This window comes from Musca autumnalis, unplaced genomic scaffold (assembly GCF_047663935.1).
Source record: "Musca autumnalis isolate F117 unplaced genomic scaffold, ASM4766393v1 scaffold_1, whole genome shotgun sequence".
Classification (NCBI taxonomy): Eukaryota; Metazoa; Arthropoda; class Insecta; order Diptera; family Muscidae; genus Musca; species Musca autumnalis.
In genome coordinates, this window is record NW_027411644.1 from 32,165,585 (window position 1) to 32,180,883 (window position 15,299).

The following is a 15,299-nucleotide window of genomic DNA, read 5'->3' on the forward strand; positions in this document are numbered from 1 at the left end:
AGTTGTATTTTGCATTGGACCGCATACATCCGCGTGAATTATATCCAAAATAGTTTCGGTCTTTGTTTCTGACGCCTTTGGGAAAGGTTTTCTTATTAATTTTGATTGTAAACATACCTCACAAGCAGACGAACATGAGCATTTCTTTATATTCAATCCAGCAGCTAGACCTTCACTAGCACTAGTCTTGATTGCTTGAATATTTCTATGACCCAATCGACGATGCCACATATGAATGCATTCCGCTTTGTAACCACACAATTTATTCGCCATTTGACTACTATTAAGGATATACAAATTATTCCTCAATCTTCCTGTAGCACAAGCTTGACCATCCATCAATATTAAACAGCTATCCGAATCAAAATGCACCTTGTAACCTTCATTTGTCAATTGTCTTACTGATAATAAACTTCCATCAAGTTGTGGAACGTACAAAACGTCTTGTACACATATTTCTTTGTTTTGACAAATCAGACGACATTCACCAATGCCACTTGCCTTTAATTCGGTACCATCAGCCAAATATATTGAATCATTTTCTTTCCTGTTCAACCTGTAAAACGATCCTTCATCGCAGCTCATATGACAAGTTGCAGCCGAATCTATGAACCAATTATGTTCCTTTCTTTTTGACGTAACTCCGAAGCAATGATTTTATTTTTACTTTCTTTATTCTCCGCAACATTTGCGCGATTTCCATTTGGTCTTCTGTTCGGACAATTTTTCTTTATGTGGCCCATCTTACCACATGAAAAACATTTTGGCTTGAATTTCTTTTGAGTTTTAAATACCGTATCAGGCAATGGAGCAACTTCAGATTTCCGTTTAAATTCTTGAAGCAGTTTTTCCTTTACCAAATCCACCGTTAAATCGTTCTCTGGACGCATCTCCAATGATGAAACCAACGAATTGTATTCCTCCGGCAGGCTCCCAAGCAAAAATGCAACAGTTTTGTGCTCACCAATTTCCTCACCAAGGTCATTTAAACGATCCACAATATCCATAAATTCTGTTATATGTTCTTCCATTGATTGACCTCCTAGCATTCTCTTTGTTGATAATTGGCGTAAAAGACTTACTTTATTTGTTAAATTTGACTTCTCATGGTGCTTCTTTAAAACATTCCAAAATTCCTTAGCCGTCTTAAGCTTCTTGATATGAACTTTTTGAGATTCTTCCACCGCTAAACCGATAGTTGCCCTAGCTTTTCCGTCACGAATTAACCATTTCGCATCAGGGGTACTTGGCACTTCTCCAACGATGATATCCCATAGTTCCCGTTCCAGCAACAGCAGCTCCATATTGAATTTCCAATTATGATAGTTGGAATTGGAAAGTTTTGGAAATTGCACATTTGATCCATTCATTTTGCCCGTAAAAACACAAATTACTGATTTAAATTAATTGTCGCCAACGAATTAAAATTCCCGATATATATCACGTAAGCGCTGGGCCAATAACCTATTGGAAAGTTATAAACACGCAGTGGTTCTATATCGATAAAGTTTCTTTATTAAAGTTTTAGAATGGAATGGAAAAATATTGAAAATATTTTTCACATAAAACAGGTATACATATCTATGCCCACTACATTTATATAAAACAGGTAGATATATATACAGTACAATAATTTGATCTACATTGTACACCAACATATAGTCCATATTCGAACCTGATCTATATATGGTAGATATTATGAGAATGTGTAAAGTATGGACCAAATCGGTCACTCCCATCAAGAGTTATCGTGCGCACAACTTGGGGTAAGTACCTGAAGGAGTGGACCGATATGGCTTATCTACGAACTTAAACTAAGTTTGGAAACAATATACGAAGGCCAAATTTTGGCCGGAATCGGCATTCCATTCGCATATGCGCTTCCGCCAATAAACATGGTGTCATAGGGTTTGTTTTTCAACTTTCGGGCTATTTTTTCAGGAAGTATGGACTTGCCCCTGAGGAAACTTGTACCTTCGTATAGGGGACAGTGAATACAAGATGTTACATCAAAAAGCAAGGCGATTCGAGAGCAGGTCCTAAAATGAACATTTTCGAACTTTTGTGGGGGAGGTACCGGAAGGAGTGGACCGATATAATCCATCTTTGAACTTGAACTAAGTTTGGACAAAATATTACGAAAGCCAAATTTTGGACCGAATCGGCAGATCCGTTCGAGAGTTATCTTGCGCTCCAACCACTACACACGGTGTCATAGGGTTTTTTGTAACTCTCAGGCTATTTTCTCAGGAAGTATGGACATGCCCCTAATGAAACTTACAGCGTCGTATAGAGGACAGCGAATACAACATGCGTAAGCAAAAATCAAAGCGATTCGAGACCAGGTCCTAAACTGAACTTTTCCGAAATTTTGTGTGGGAGGTACCCGAAGGAGTGGACCGTTTGAGTCCATATTGGAACCTCATCTAAGTTTGGTAGAAATTACACGATGTGAAAAGTATGGACCAAATCGGTTATTCCCTACAAGAGTTATCGTGCGCACAAGTTTTGCGACAATTTTTGAACATTTGTGGGGGAGGTACCTGAAGGAGTGGACCTTTATGGCCCATTTTCGAACTTAAATCGAATCTGCACAAAATATTTCGATACCCAAAATTTGAACCGAATCGATTGATCCGTTCGAGAGTTATCGTGCGCACCAGCCAGACAGACAGACCGACAGACAGACAGACGGACGGACATTGCTAGATCTACTCAAAATTGTCTGAAACGGATATCGTACAAACATACTTGGGGTCTAAAACCATTATTTCTATGAGGCACATTTTTGGTCGTATCAAAGTGTAAATACCCTCTTTAGCCTAAAGGCTAAGGGTATAATAACCTCTTCAGAAGGTCTTTAATCAACAGATGTCCTCTTCGGATAGGTCTACTACATGGTTAGGTTAGGTTATAGGATGCGCAGCTGCTGTATGGCCAGCCACTCCACTCGGAGACCTTGAGGTCCATTGTGTTCATCCTGGATATTGAAACTGGTTGAAGATGTGATGGTATGATGGAGATGCAGATGTGTGACGGTAGTTATGTATAGATGAAGATTGTAGGTGATGTGGTTGGGGATGTAGATTCTGGAGGTTCTGGGCTGGTGTGTGTGTGTGATTGTTAGGCATCTTAGTTAGTGGTGGTGGATTATTAATGGACTGATGGTTATGGATGCGATTTAGATGTGTGTATAGATGACCGTTCCAGGTTAGAGACTAAGTTGAAGATGTAAACTATGGATGTGGTAGATGAGACCATAGGTGTATTGATGTAGTGTGAAGGTGATGCCTGCGGATGAGAAGCAGTTAGCTATAGTTGTAGTGATGATGTTGGTTAGATATAGACATATGTAGTGAAGATTGTTATACCCTCAGCCTTTAGGCTAAAGAGGGTATTTACACTTTGATACGACCAAAAATGTGACTCATCGAAATAATGGTTTTAGACCCCAAGTATGTTTGTACGATATCCGTTTCAGACAATTTTGAGTAGATCTAGCAATGTCCGTCCGTCTGTCTGGCAGGCTGGTGCGCACGATAACTCTCGAACGGATCAATCGATTCGGTATCGAAATATTTTGTTCAGATTCGATTTAAGTTCGAAGATGGACCATATAGGTCCACTCCTTCAGGTACCTCCCCCACAAATGTTCAAAAATTGTCGCAAAACTTGTGCGCACGATAACTCTTGTAGGTTATTCCGATTTGGTCCATACTTTGCACATCGTGTAATTTCTACCAGACTTAGATGAGGTTCCAATATGGACTCAACCGGTCCACTCCTTCGGGTACCTCCCACACAAAATTTCGGAAAAGTTCAGTTTAGGACCCGGTCTCGAATCGCTTTGATTTTTGTTTACGCAAGTTGTATTCGCTGTCCTCTATACGACGCTGTACGTTTCATTAGGGGCAAGTCCATACTTCCTGAGAAAAAAGCCTGAAAGTTACAAAAAACCCTATGACACCATGTGTAGTGGTTGGAGCGCAATATAACTCTCGAACGGATCTGCCGATTCGGTCCAAAATTTGGCTTTCGTAATATTTTGTCCAAACTTAGTTCAAGTTCAAAGATGGATTATATCGGTCCAAGTAGATCCGACGGCTTTGCTTGGCTAAATGCTGTTAATGATTGGATGGTATGTACCCCCATGGTACACAGTCTTCTGGAAATGAGCATAGGACAGCGGCAAAAAAAGGTGCTCAATCGTCTCTATTTCTTCCTCATCCTCGCAAAGCCTACAGTAGTCAGCCAAGTCTTCTTCCCATTTGCTCGTCATGGTGGATCTTGTTCTGCAGTGACCCGTGATGATCCCCACTGCTAGTTTCAGGTCTGATTTCCTCATTGAGAGCAGTGAGGCGGTTCTTGTCTTCGACGGGATTGGCCAGATTGCCCTTGATGTGCTGCAGCTGGGCAAGTTTTGCCAATGTTGGCAGAATTTTTCTCGACATTTTTGTACTATTACTCTCCTGAAGTGGCACAATGGTGGCTTGATGGAGTTGTCGATTTCAATATTTTGTGACTCCGATCCGCAGCGTGCCAGTTTGTCGGCTGCCTCATTTCCCTCGATGTTGCAATGCCCTGGGACCCAACACAAGGTGACGATTGATTTTAGTGGCTACAAAGCGTGTTTGCAATCCAGAAGGTCTACTACATAGCAGAAGGTCTACCACATAGCAGACTCTTCAGTTTTTATCTTTAGAAGCCCATGATGTCTTAAAATATCTTTTTCAGTACTTACCATTAAAAAAGAAGGCCCCTTAGAGTCTTCTATTTTTAGAAGATGGTCTTCCACTTATGGAGCACATCTTGAAAACGCTCTAAATCTATAGAAAACAACAACAGGGGGTCTATAGAAAACATATCTTTAACCTATGTAAGGCCCATTCAGGAAGTCCTCATGTGAATAGGAATGGATGTAACTACCGGACCTTAGTCATACCAGTATGGATCGAGTTTGCCTTGGAGTTTTGGGATGTTGGGTTAGGACTTTATTGCACCTGTACCCATTTATGGCGGCAGATACTGTCTCAGGAACGCTAAGTCATCCAAAGTGTAGCCACCCACATAGTTCTCGAAGTCTGAAATATGGACAGGGTAGTTCCACTAAATCGTACAGAGCGATTTCGCTTTTATCGCCATCAGCAAAGTCTCTTGAGACTCCCCCCAGCGTTAGAAATAGGTATCCACTTGCCGATTATCAGCATGGGTTCCGTAAGCAGCACAACACGAGAAGAGCGTTGCACGCAATCCCACACATATTAGTCGAGGACTCAACCAGAGCAAGCCGGACGATAGGACATTGTTGGTGGCGCTGGATTCATCAGAGGCCTTTGATACTGTCAAGCACTCCACACTGTTTAAGGAGATTAAGCAGACTACACTCCGGTGTAGTTGGATAATCAATTATATGTGCAGATGCCAGTCGTACCCGGAATTCAGGAACAAGGAGTCCAATCCACATAGAATGAAACAGGGAGTTCCCAAAAATATGGTGATATCTCCGTAACTGTTTCAGACGGCATTGATATCATAAGTATTAGGATAATTGTACGATCTTGGCGTCAGGTATCTTCCCTGATGTTATTTGGTACCTTCTCTGGCTGAACTCCTATTGGACTGATCTTGCCACATTTTTCACTACATGGATGGCAGAGGGGAGAACAGAGTCATGGTCGATGGTAGCAGAAATCCGACTACCCCAAAATTCTGGGGGTCACGTTCGACAGCATGTTTATGTCGTCCGTACATGCCACAGCTATCTGTGACAAGCTGAGATGTAGGAACATGGTCTTCAAGTCCCTGGACGACTGCAAGTGGGGTGCGGATAAAGAAATCTTGTTGACCACATATAACGTGGTAAGCTATTCGGCGACAGAACTGCATCCTCATGTCTTCAGTGGACCATCTACATGAAGAGACAAAGATTCGTCCAGAACAGCAACACAATATCATGCTTTCGTGGCAGTATTTGCTCGGATGTTAGCTTGAGAATCATCCTAATCACCATAGGGTGGATAAGACCCCCCATCCAGGTATGCCAGGAAAGATCTTCATGATCTAGAAATAGAGGTCCAACGTTACAAAAGAGAATCCATAGATCAAGGTAGATTTGGCCAAACTACGTTCGGGATGGTATAGCCGTCTAAATTCCAATTAGGATCGATGACACCGAGCAAAAAAAATCTGCCCAGCATACGACAAAGGCCCTCACGACGCATTGCACGTTTTCAACCCACGCTAACTAACTCTGGTAGATCTGCGTTTACTTCCCATCGAAGCATCCACATTCCTAAAACTGGAGATACACCCAGAGCCAGATTAAGTAGAAAAATTAACTTACAAACATATCTTTTGCTGTTACAACAACAACAACAGAATCGCACTACAGGTTAGGAAACCTTCTATCAACAGAAGTCTCTAACCTTAGAAGTTTTTTTTTTTCATAGAAGAACCATTCACAGAGTCTCCAACCTATACAGGAACCGTTATTATACCCTCAGCATTTATGCTAACGAGGGAATATACACTTTCATACGGGCAAAATGTGCCTCATCGAAATAATGGTTTTAAACCCCAAGTATGTTTGGACGAAATGTGTTTCAGACAATTTGGAGTCGATTGAGCAATGTCCGTCCGTCTGTCCGTCTGTCTGGCTGGCTGGAGCGCACGATAACTCTCGAACGGATGAAACGATTCGATTCAAATTTTGGCTTTCGTAATATTTTGCCCAAACTTCGTTTAAGTTCAAAGATGGGCTATATCGGTCCACTCCTTCCGGTACCTCCCCCACAAAAGTTCGAAAATGTTCGGAAAATTTGTGCGCACGATAATTCTTGAACGGAGTAACCGACTTGGTACATACTTTGCACATCGTGATATTTCTACCAAGCTTAGATGAGGTTCCAATATGGACTCAATCGGTCCACGCCTTCGGGTACCTCCCACACAAAATTTCGGAAAAGTTCAGTTTAGGGTCATCTCTCGAATCGCTCTGATTTTTGTTTTAGCAACTTGTATTCACTTGCCCTGCATACGACGGTACAAGTTTCATCAGGGGCAAGTCCATATTTCCTGAGAAAATTGCCTGAAATTTGCAAAAAAAAACCTGTGGCACCGTATGTAGTTGTTGGAGCGCAAGATAGAGCGGATCTGCCGATTCGATCCAAAACTTGGCCTTCATAATATTTTGTCTAAACTTACTTTTAAGTTCGAAGATAAGCCATATCGGTTCACTCCTTCAGGTACCTCCCCCACAAAATTTCAACAATGTTCGGAAAAATTGAACGCACGATAACTCTTGAAGGGAAGGACAGATTTGGTTCATACTTTACGCATCCTAATATATCTACCAGATATAGATCAGGTTTGAATATGAACTATATTTGTCTACTCCTTCTGGTACCTCTCACACAAAATTTCGGATAAGTTCACTTTAAGACCTGCTCTCGAAGCACTTTGATTTTTGTTGAAGCGGTTTACATTCGCTACCTCCCTTACGACTGTAAAAGTTTTTTCAGGGGAAAGTCCATATTTCTTAGAAAAACAGCCCGAAAGGCGTAAAAAATACCTATGTCACCATATGTGGCTGTCGGAGAGCACGATAACTCTTGAACTGTTCAACCGATTTGGTCCAACATTTGGTCTTCGTCATATTATATCCAAACTTAGTTTCATGGGACAATACCGGTCCACAACTTCCGGTATTTTCTCCCCAATATTTAAAAAATGTCACTAAAATGCTAGGACGATATCACTTGAATGGGGCAACCAATTTGGTCCAAACTTTGGATCTCCAAATATTTTGTCAAAATTTAGTTTAACTTTTAAAATGGCCCATATCGGTCCTCCCTAAGGGTACCTAACCCACAAAGGTTCAACATTTGTGTCTTAGTGCAGTTAATTCCTAATCCACATTTTGGTCGGCAAGTTCAAATGTCCAAAAAGTGCCACAAAATTCTGAAGAGACCTTAAATACATTCGATCTGTCCGTAGGTGAAAGTTTCACTTCACATTGGCTGAGGGTATATATCTGTCGGCAATGCCGACTGACACTTTTTTTACTTGTTTATTTATATAATTCCCTTTCAGCGTCCTATAAAAGAACCTTTCAGATCATCTTCAATACAAGGAAGACCAATTGAAGAACCATTCTTCATCAGCCTATAGAAGATATTTTAATATACCCCTTTCGGAGAGTCTTCCATCTCTTAAATCCCTTTGAGATTTTTCATCGTAGAAGAAGATCCTTCAATGTATAGAAGATAATTTTAGAAGTTCTTTGCTTAATTTCAGAAAAAACCATCTGGAGATCACCTGTCTATATAAAGATCCCTTCGTTGGCTTTCAAATTTTAAGACCCCTATAAAGGACTTCATCATAAGGCCTTCTATTTACACAATGGAAGAATGTTTCTACATAAAAACACAATCAGGAGAAGTTCTGTCTATAGAAGATTGCCTCAAAAGGATTAACAACATTTACTGACCCCCTAATGTTGGTATTCAATCTATTATGGGAGAATATCTCAGATGGTTTTCAATTTATAGGATACTCTAAAGGTTTCAATCTATAGATTTCTTTACACAATCTGCAATGAATAGATTAGGACTTCAGAAGGTCTTCTATTGAGAGGATTCTTCTACCTCCAGAGGGACTCCTTAGCCTTTGAGGAGTAAAACCTGAGGATTAACCTTAAAAAAAGAACTATTGATAACCATGTTAGAGTTCTTTACGTATATATAAGTTTATTGACAGTTATCTACTTACAGAAGATTATTTCAAAGGCTTTTCTTGTCTATAAAAAGATATTGGAGTGATCTTGGAAATGGTAAGACCCTTGGAAAAATCTTCGGTTTATAGAGTTAACCCAAGAAATTTTCAGCAGATCATCCATCCGTTGAAACCGTTTCATATAGATGCTTTCAGAAGATCTATCCTCGGAGTATATATTAAAACGGTATTTAATGTGTCTTTAAGAGCTATTTAGAGGTTTTCTAGCACTGTGTGTAATTTTTTGAGTCATGTTTTATTAACCATATTCTGACTCCACAGTGTGATAGAAGACCAAAACATAGATGACACGTGTCTCGCCGTTTTTCCCCCATCTCATCAACTTTAGCAGTTATAGGCCTCCAAAGGTCTGAGGCTTTGATGTAAAAAGGGGTAAATTTTCAAGGCTATATCTTTCAAACCGTTAGGAATTTTCAATTTATCTCAGAGACAAAGTTGTAGATCTGGTCTTAACCCGTTCGGTGCTTCTTTATTGTTTTTGATCTGAAAAATATATTTTTCCAATTTTATATATACTTAAGCCCACTATATGAATAATCAATACTAATTTTTTAACATTTTGTTTAGAAAAGTGGTTTTTGGACACTATGCCATATGGCATAGAATGTATTTAAAGGAAAAAAAACAAAACTAAAATATTCATGTTTTTAATTAAATTTCAACTTATAGAAGAGGAAGAGGTCTTCTTATAGAAGAGCAGGACGTCTTCTCATAAAAGAGCAGAAGGTCCTCTCATAGAAGGGCAGGATGTCTTCTCCTGGAAGAGCAAAAGGTCGTCTCATAGAAGGACAGGATGTTTTCACATAGAAGAGCAGGACGTTTGCATATAGAAGGGCAGGAGGTCTTCTTATAGTAGAGCAAGAGGTCTTCTTATAGAAGAGCAGGAGGTTATCTTCTTGAAGAGCAGGACGTCTTTTCATAGAAGAGCAGGACGTTTGCATATAGAAGGGCAGGACGTCTTCTGATAGAAGAGCAGGACGTCTTTTCATATAAGAGCAGGACGTTTGCATATAGAAGGGCAGGAGGTCTTCTTATAGAAGAGAAGGAGGACTTCTTATACAAGAGCAGGAGGTCTGCTCATAGAAGAGCAGGGCGTCTTCTCGTAGAAGAGAAGGACGTTTGCATATAGAAGGGCAGGAGGTATTCTTATAGAAGAGAAGGAGGTCTTCTTATATAAGAGCAGGAGGTCTGCTCATAGAAGAACAGGACGTCTTTTCATAGAAGAGCAGGACGTTTGCATATAGAAGGCGGGAGGTATTCTTATAGAAGAGAAGGATGTCTTCTTATATAAGAGCAGGAGGTCTGCTCATAGAAGAGCAGGACGTCTTCTCGTAGAAGAGAAGGCCGTTTGCATATAGAAGGGCAGGAGGTATTCTTATAGAAGAGAAGGAGGTCTTCTTATATAAGAAGAGGAGGTCTGCTCATAGAAGAGCAGGACGTCTTCTCATAGAAGAGCAGGACGTCTTCTCATAGAAGAGCAGGAGACCTTCTTATAAAAAACCAGATGGTCTTCTCATAGAAGAGCAGGGGCCTTTCTTATAGAAAAGCATAAGATCTTCTCATTGAAGACCAGGAGGTCTACTTATAGAAGACATGAAGGTTTTTCATAGAATATCTGGAGGTCTACTATTAGAAGATTTGAGGGTCTTCATATAGAAGGTCTTCTTATAGAATATCAGGAGGTCTTCTTTTAGAACATTTAAAGCCTCTTATAGAATACCTAGGGTCTTCTTATAGAAAACCTAGGGTCTTCTTATAGAAAAGCTAGGGTCTTCTTATAGAAAACCTAGGGTCTTCTTATGGAAGATTTGAGGCCTTCTTATAGAAACACTGGAGGACTTCTTAAAGAAGACCTGAATGTCTTCATATAGCAGATCTGAAGGACTTCTTATAGAACACCTGAATGTCATCCTATAGAAGGGCTGGAGGTCAGCTTGTAGAAGACGTAGGGGCCATCTTATATAAAATCTGAAGGAGTTATTTTAGAAAATCTGCAAGAATTGTTATACATCATCTGGAGGTTTTCCTAGGGTGGATCTGGAGGTTTCCTTATAGAAGACCTGGAAGTCTTCGTATAGAAGACCTGGAGGTCTTCTTTTACAAGATCTGGAGGTCTTCTTATAGAAGACCTGGAGGTCTATTTATACAAGATCTGGAGGCCTTTTTATAGAAGATCTAGGGGTTTTACAATAGAAGATCTGGGAGTCAAACAAAGTGAAACATTTCCGTTGGGAAAAATCTATGCCATATGACATAGTATGAAAAAAATCTGGCAGCTCCATTGAACTATATTTCGGAACTTTTTTTCGTTTTAATTATTAAGGCAATGATTATCTACTAAATTAAATACAAAAAGTTAACAAAAAAAATATTTTTGTTAATAAAATATATAAAATTATAAGATGGTATTTTCATGCAAATTTTAAATTGAACGAGGAACGCTTGCTCTTTGAGATATAACAACGTATAGGGTCCACCAATCAAAAATTTTTGTCGAATTATTTTTAGATAACACTTCAGAGAAAAATACAAAATTATTAAAACAGTGTGCCCATAAGTATTTTGCCTTAAAACGGGCTTCAAAAACTGGTTATGGCATAGAATCACCGAAAGGGTTAAGGAACAAAAATTGTGAACACATAAAATCAATCAAACTTCATCTGCAAGGACAAAATCGCCAAGGTCAAATTTCTTTTAAAAAAAAATTCTCGGGTTTAGGTCTGCAGCTATCAAACCGATCAAATTCGAAGCAAACAACCAATTACAAAAATGTACCTCAGATCCCTATAAACATCTTTCTAGAACATACGATCTCTGTATAGACGGTTCTTAAAGGTCAAAATAAAAAAGCAAATGGGATTTTTATCCTGTTTTTTCTGGTTCTGATCCACAGATACTAAACCGTTCAATATTCAAGAAAACAACCAACAGAAATAATGTAGCGAAGATATCAATGAACAACTTTCTGGAACATGCGAAGTGTCTATGAGCGGTTTTTAAAGGTGAAAATAACAAAAAACATTTGAAACTATTCAATTTTTATAAGAAGACTAAGTACCAAATTTCAGTCATTTCGGTGGATTATTGTGTCCACAACCTTCAAAATACCGAAAATTGGGAGGTACCGCTCTATGGGGGCTATATGAAGGCGTGGACATATACCGACAAATTCCTGGGGGAAAGTTCTATACCCCCAACGAAGACTAAATACTAAATTTCAGCCATTTTGGTGAATTATTGTGGCCACAACCTTCAAAATACCGAAAATCGGGAGGTACCGTTCTATGGGGGCTATATGAAGGCGTGGACATATACCGACAAATTTCTGAAGGAAAGTTTTATACCACCAATGAAGTCTAAGCACCAAATTTCAGTCATTTCGGTGGATTATTGTGTCCACAACCTTCAAAATACCGAAAATTGGGAGGTACCGCTCTATGGGGGCTATATGAAGGCGTGGACATATACCGACAAATTCCTGGGGGAAAGTTCTATACCCCCAACGAAGACTAAATACTAAATTTCAGCCATTTTGGTGAATTATTGTGGCCACAACCTTCAAAATACCGAAAATCGGGAGGTACCGTTCTATGGGGGCTATATGAAGGCGTGGACATATACCGACAAATTTCTGAAGGAAAGTTTTATACCACCAATGAAGTCTAAGCACCAAATTTCAACCATTTTGGTAGATTATTGTGGCCACAACCTTTAAAATACCGAAAATCGGGTGGTACTGTTCTATGGGGCCTATATGAAGGCGTGGACCTATACCGACAAATTTCTGGGGGAAAGTTTCATACCACCAACGACGTCTAAGCACCAAATTTTAGCCATTTTGGTGGATTATTGTGGCCACAACCTTTAAAATACCGAAAATCGGGAGGAACAGTTCTATGGGGGCTATATGAAGGCGTGGACCTATACCGACAAATTTCTGGGGGAAAGTTTCATACCACCAACGACGTCTAAGCACCAAATTTTAGCCATTTTGGTGGATTATTGTGGCCACAACCTTTAAAATACCGAAAATCGGGAGGTACAGTTCTATGGGGGCTTTGTAAAGGCGTGGACCTATACCAACAAATTTCAGGTGGAAAGTTTTATACACCCAACGATGACTAAATACCAAATTTGAGCCATTTTGGTGGGATAATTAAGCTAAAACCTTAAAAATACCGAAAATGGGGAGGTACCGTTCTATGGGGGCTATATGAAGGCGTGGACCTACACCGACAAATTTCTGGGGGAAAGTTTCATACCACCAACGACGTCTAAGCACCAAATTTTAGCCATTTTGGAGGATTATTGTGGCCACAACCTTCCAAATACCGAAAATCGGGAGGTACCGTTCTATGGGGGCTATGTGAAGGCGTGGACCGATACCGACAAAATTCTGGGGGAAAGTTTTATACCCCTAAAGAAGACTACGTACCAAATTTCAGCCATTTTGGTAGCTAAAACCTTAAAAATACCGAAAATCGGGAGGTACCGTTCTATGGGGGCTATACCAAAACGTGGACCGATATATCCCATTTTCAATACCAACCATCCTGGAAGTAATAAAAACTTCGGTACCAAATTTTGACTCTCTATCTTAAAAATTGCGAGCTTTATCTTGATTTCAACAGACAGACGGACGGACAGACGGAAATGGTTAGATCGACTAAGAATTTTATGCTGATCAATAATATACATCATAGGGTCTTCGACGAATATTTCGATGTGTTACAAATTTAATTATACGCTCCATATAGTTAAGGGGAATAAACATAACTAAAAATCCTAGCCACAAAACTAATTCTAATTAGAATTTCTTAAAATAGGTTTAAAATCGTTTTGTTTTAATTTTTGTTTATTATATTACAACAAATTTTATAAAAAAAACTATTGTGGAATTCCCCTTGTTTTATTAAAGGTTGCGCGTGTGGTAGAATTATGAAAAGGGTCTCCGTAATGAAATGGCAGAGTTGTACAAAAGTGGTTGTTTTTCTATTTTCCCTTATTATATATTCCACTAAAAATGCAATCAGCTGATTCAAACAAAAACAACATTTCAAACAAATCACTGAAAGAATTTATGACATTTCGATGCGTTCAACCAGCTTTATAGACTACAAATTTACTCTTCACTAATAAATGAAATGCATTAAAATTTAATTAACAGTTATTATTTATTTGCTTGTTTTTCCTTTATTATTTTATTTAATTATAATGTTCCAATGAAATAAAACGTCATTTCTGGCCACACCGTTTTTAACTGGTACATGCGCACTATTACCAGCCGTCTCTCAAATTACTGTCGTCTAAGGATAAACCTCCATGGCAAGCGATAGAGAGTAACTGTCTTGGCATGGAGAGAAATTGTCTTGGCAGGCAGACTTGTCAAAAAGTTTATTGATTTGTTTCTTTTTTTTCTACATTATTATCTATACGAACGTTTGTGTTAGCTAGCAGCTCCTCAGTTTAAAGTTTCATTCACCACAGTGTATAAGTAAAGAAGCGAAAAAAATATATTTAAGCAAATAAAATCGCACCAATTCATTCATTAAAACCATGATAATAACTTAGTAAATAAGTTGAAGTGTTTTTCTTTCATGCCATAATAATCAAAATAAATTTCAAATTAGGTTATTCATTTTAGAAGGTAAGCAAAGCAGAGCAACTAACCAACCAACCAAACGACCGAACATCACCATTCATTCATCATTAACCACGTCCACATATTATTACCCTTACCGGCTGGCTGTCTCACAAAATCAATACATAATATACACTTTAATTTGTTACCTTGTTTGTTCAAGTAATGTCTTTATTTGTTTATTCTGTGGTATTTAAACAAATTTAGTTTTTTTTTGTTGTTTTTTTCATTCGGTTAGTTGTTCATTCTCCAAATTACAATGTAGTTTTCTTCTTTTAGCCACAAATTGTTATACATATGTATGTATATAGAAAAATATATGTAAACATGATAAAACTTATTTTCTTTTTTAGTCTTTTTCTTCTTCTATGTTCCCATAAATAACCGTTTAAACTGTGACATACTTTTTTATGTTCTTGGTAATATTTACTATTTTTTTTTAATTACCATAATTTGGTTGCTTTATTTGTGTTATTTTATTTAATGTTGAAAGTGTCGTCGTCCTACTCAATTTTTGTTCCCTCGCTAAGTGCCACCCAACCCTCATGAAACTTTCCAAAACAAATCTTGATTGACACAATGGTGTCTTTACATCACTACGAAAAAGAAATGTAAATGTTTTTAATCTACTTTGTTTAGATTTCAATAGAAATTTGAGTTTTTATTTTTTTTTCTTTGGCCTCCAAATACGGAGATGTCCGAAAGCGAATACAAAAGAACAATTAAACACTTTCTTTGTAGCTCTCAAGATTGGACAATTTGTACAACTTTATAACGAGAGAATAAATTTTAGTTAGTACATTTATTATAGTGTTTTATTTATTTTGCTTTGTTTTATATTATGTTTATACCCTCCCTACACCAC

At 38.6% G+C, this 15,299-nt stretch overlaps 1 protein-coding gene across 32 annotated transcripts in view; it reads left to right on the top strand.

Annotated features, from left to right (window-relative positions):
- The window catches only part of wrd (Protein phosphatase regulatory B subunit well-rounded), a 71,156-nt gene that overhangs the window by 16,988 nt on the left and 38,869 nt on the right, over window positions 1-15,299 (top strand). For 3 of the 32 annotated variants that reach the window (XM_073971419.1, XM_073971398.1, XM_073971378.1), the window contains exon 1: window positions 14,301-14,440. The exons of 27 other annotated variants lie outside the window; for them this stretch is intronic. The gene's annotated coding sequence lies outside the window, so the exon portion shown is untranslated. 2 more of the 32 variants (XM_073971408.1, XM_073971388.1) reach the window with 2 other exon arrangements.